The sequence below is a fragment of the Calliopsis andreniformis genome, unplaced genomic scaffold (genome assembly GCF_051401765.1).
Source record: "Calliopsis andreniformis isolate RMS-2024a unplaced genomic scaffold, iyCalAndr_principal scaffold0019, whole genome shotgun sequence".
NCBI classification, from domain to species: Eukaryota; Metazoa; Arthropoda; class Insecta; order Hymenoptera; family Andrenidae; genus Calliopsis; species Calliopsis andreniformis.
This window is the reverse complement of record NW_027480431.1, coordinates 14,519,815-14,523,939: the sequence shown is the minus strand read 5'-3', so window position 1 is coordinate 14,523,939 and position 4,125 is coordinate 14,519,815. Positions and strand designations below refer to the sequence as shown.

Sequence of the window (4,125 nt, the reverse complement as noted above, 5' to 3'; positions counted from 1 at the left end):
CACTGACCGTGTTTCTGTTGGGTTTATAGATTGACAATTGTAAACCATAAAACGTGAAACGTTGATTCATTGAGTCGATCAATCCACATCGCAATATCGAAAGGTAGATTCAAACACATTTTACAAAAGATGACAGTAGTAACGCTCCATCCATTGAATACATTAAATATAGCCAGTGATATTCAAAAGACTTTTGACCGAGAGGGAAAGGAGAACTCCCAAACGTCGTAAACCTCAATATACATCAACGATACACAAGAATTCTCTTTCCCCTCCTAGCTAAAATATTTTAGCTTGAACGAAACGCAATCGCGCCATTCAGGCAGCCAGTCAGTCAATATAGACGCAATACGCTCGAAGAAAGGAGGTATGTGTCATCGCTTTCACAATATAATCTTATTCAAACAAAATTTTAATCAAATAATTAAACATACTTGTTTCGTTTATATAGCATAATATTATCTTGTCACCATTATATTAATTTTTTGTTCTCTAATTTTCAGACTAAACATACCAAGGAATGGAAGTCGACACGAATGTAAGTAATTATAAATTATTTCTACATTTTTTTTTTTATAAAAGATCAAGAACAGTAAGAGTACCAGGATAATAGTACTACTAGAAATAGTTCAAATTCAGAAAACTTATGTGATGATTATTTTACGTATTACACAATGAAATAATGCGATGCAACAATATATAATTATGTCGTTTATTATATGCAGTAACGGTACAGGACAAAATTATTTATCGTAGCACCGTACCATATCATTAAATTATAATACAAATACGGGATGATATACTACGCAACATATAAACACACATTACTAAATACAAGAGCAGGCTAGTTAATCGATCGAGAGTCTTCTTGAGTCCTTCAATCAGAATCAGTCACCCCGGGATCAGAGCGAATCTCTGACCATCGCCACGACGCGAGAACTGTAACATCGTACCAGTGGCGGTGTATCGCATAGCAACGGTGAATCACGTAAAGAGTCAAAGGGAATAGTTAACAATTCCGCGAAGTTCGAATCCGCCACCTTTTAACCGCGTAGAGTAACTCCGTGAAGTACGAAGTAGGGAAATGCGTGAGACAAAGGAACTAGCGACGCGAAGCAACCCCGAGCGACCAACGACCGGCTACACGAGCGAGGTGGCATCCGCGATTCTGTACTCACAATCATAGCAGAAGGAGTTGGTATATAAACAACGAATCGTCAAATACATATACAATTGTTGAACCAGAACAAGCTATACAGTTCACTTTCCTCACTCTCCTTACATTATTTATAAGAGAAAGTTTACTCAAGGTGTGCTTTAGCACTTTAAAAGAGCAGGATCCCATCTACTTAAGACGTAACAAAGCAAATATTTTTTAACTGAATATACAAGATCGTAAAAGAAAAACAAAAAGTATTTTAGTAATAAATTCATCAATTACAGAACCATCCCGCGGGCAACGAGCAGGATGGAGAATTCGGGAAGAAAACCGTCGCTGGGCGGCACTCCATGTATTACGAGAACAATCTCGCGGCCTTTACAACGTCATAAACCTAGAAAGAAAATAGCGATTCAAGAAAAGAGACAGACAGTAAGAGTAAGTAATAACTATTAAGCATATAAATTCATATAACTTGTTCATTCAATAATTATTAAACAGTACCTTACAATATATAGGTATCCTGCAAGAATAAATGAAAGCTCGCTCCTATCTGGTAGTCTCATCTTATCTAGGCAAACTTCACACAGGTGTTACGTACCGAACATAAAAAAATGAAATTTTTTTTACATATACAACTCGGTTAGATTGCGTCTCGATAATGCAATGCATTTTGGGAACTTCCCTAATCGCACGTAATCCTGGCCTTTGAGTTTATGAAATTAAATGTCCCTTTCGGCAACGCGATCGACTTTTTAATATAACGCATTCCTTTCTTGAATTCAACGTGGTTTCACTGCGCAGCATACAGTCCCACAAACGCGTTATCTCAGAAATGCGTAGGATGAAATCCTAGATAATATTGTATTCGCGCGGTGACCCGTTCTGAATATAATCTTTCATTTGTTAAATATGTATAATTGGGTTTCGGAATTTTGACACTCTTAGTTACGTTACGAGACGGGAGGCGAGCAGCGCGAGAGACCGTCGAGAATGGGAATATTTACAAAGAATAATATAGTGGTTGGTGTGTTAATTAGTACAATGGACGAAACTGATGCGAAATCAGTTAGCCGTTGAAATTCTTGTAGACGAGGACGATCCTGACGTAAAATCAATGAGCCTCTGAGGATAGGTGTAATTGCGGACGAAACTAATCTGTGATCGGTGAGCCGCAGGAGTGTGAGTTTTGTGAACGCACCTGATGCAAAATCAGGGAGTCACTAGGATCAGTTTTACAGAAGAACTCAAATTAATATCGAGGTGCTACTAAGGATGTCGAATTCAAATAGACGAGCCATATGCGAAATCAGGGCGCTCTAAGGAAGTTGGATAATGCACAGACGAACCTGGTATCAGGTGCCTGTAGGAAGTAGTCGAAACTGATTGTTGGAACCGCTTAAAATAAGAGAACCAACGGGGGTCCGGATAAGGTGAGATTGAGGGTACACGAAAGAAACGAAGACACAAGTTTTAATCTTTGTCGGCCCTGAAAAGGGCTTCTAAACGACGTTTATTAAAGCTTTATGTTTCTGGGGGCTGGGTGTTGGCTCCGGTCCTCGTCGGCTCGGGTGGTCGTCGGTGGATAGGAGGGCCCTGGCTGGTGGTGACACCGGTGCTCACCTTAGCGACGTTGGCGTCTGAAAAAGAGAGATAGCGGCGGAACCGCGGCGGTAAGCAAGAGTGGAAGTCTAGCTATACCAAAGATTCCCGACTCCAGGCTGCGCTCGCGAGCCTATTTGGAGGGGATAGCAATACCTTGCCTGTAACGCAAAGGTAATGCAGTGGACTGTATTATCGACTCTTCTTCTGGTGCGAAGAAGAAGAAGATGAGCGAGTGGCTTGAGAGGAGGAGGGACCTCTTCTCTTCGCCTTGCACCTATTAGAAAGGATCGTTTCGTACGAATCCAAGTAACTTAGGGATTCGTGAGCGGAGGGACACGCTATAACCAGCGAATTGTTGGTCCTGGAGGCTGAGGACGGCCAGAGGCTCCGCGACTCCGTTCACCTTACCGTGTGCTTCTATTCGTCACACGGGGGTTGCTTCTAAACGGGGTGGCAGAGCACGAGTAACGCAAAGGTGATAGGCACGTACGTTATCTCTCTCTGTTGTAACCCGTCTCTCAGGGATCCAACAGGCAGCGGCCTTTGTTGCTCCGAGACGAAAACGAGACTCAGAGAATCAGGGCAGGCCCCGATTCCAAGAGTGCAAATCTCGATCAATTGTCTCCTAAGACAAGCCAGGTGCTCTTTCGTACGTATTATACGTACGAATCGAGTAGAGCTTCCTAGTTTGTCGGCGACAGAGGTTCAGCTTTTGAGAGCTAGTGAGATTTCAAGTGTCTGGTAACCAAACTACTTGAAATCCGAAGGCTGTCTAGCTGAGATGCGCTTGACTACCGGTCGCACTGACTGTGTCAAGCTTGGTTGTCGTAAGACGACTGGGGCGAGAGCCGCGCGTGTCTCCGCGAAGCGGAAGACGTGCCAAATTTTACCACTACGCGGCGCTCACAAATTAACTTTTGTTTCGTGCTAATGTAGTACGATGTACTCTCTCTCTCCTTCAGACTCCGATGTCTCCACTCGACATCGAGCCTGGAGTTCAAAACCGTTGCTCGACAACGCTTGCTTTGTTTGAACTTTAATTTTGACGACAAAAACAAGTCATACGACACCTGATCGTGTTTTGCTGCTAGGATAACGTATGCTCCAACCGAAGGCAACCTTCGGTAGGTCACGTATACCAACAAATTACGAATCTCGCGGACGAGCCAAATGCCCGTTATATAACCGCTTTTTAAACACTGGTTTAAAATGAATTAGCTACAGGATAGGTTAGCTTTCGTGGACGAACTCGAATAAATCGAGGAGCCACTTGGTTGAATGCAGTTTCGTTGGAAGTAAGGGTAAGCGGACAAAACTGATGTAATATCAGAGAGCCGCAAGAGATGTTAGTGAGAATCGTA

General features: G+C 42.6%; 1 long non-coding RNA gene across 1 annotated transcript; it reads left to right on the top strand.

Annotated features, from left to right (window-relative positions):
* Positions 1-232: 232 nt before the first annotated feature.
* Positions 233-1,808, top strand: LOC143186610 (uncharacterized). Its single transcript, XR_013003083.1, has 4 exons — positions 233-367; positions 504-538; positions 1,444-1,597; positions 1,678-1,808. It is a non-coding gene; the product is annotated as an uncharacterized LOC143186610 (long non-coding RNA).
* Positions 1,809-4,125: the final 2,317 nt, after the last annotated feature.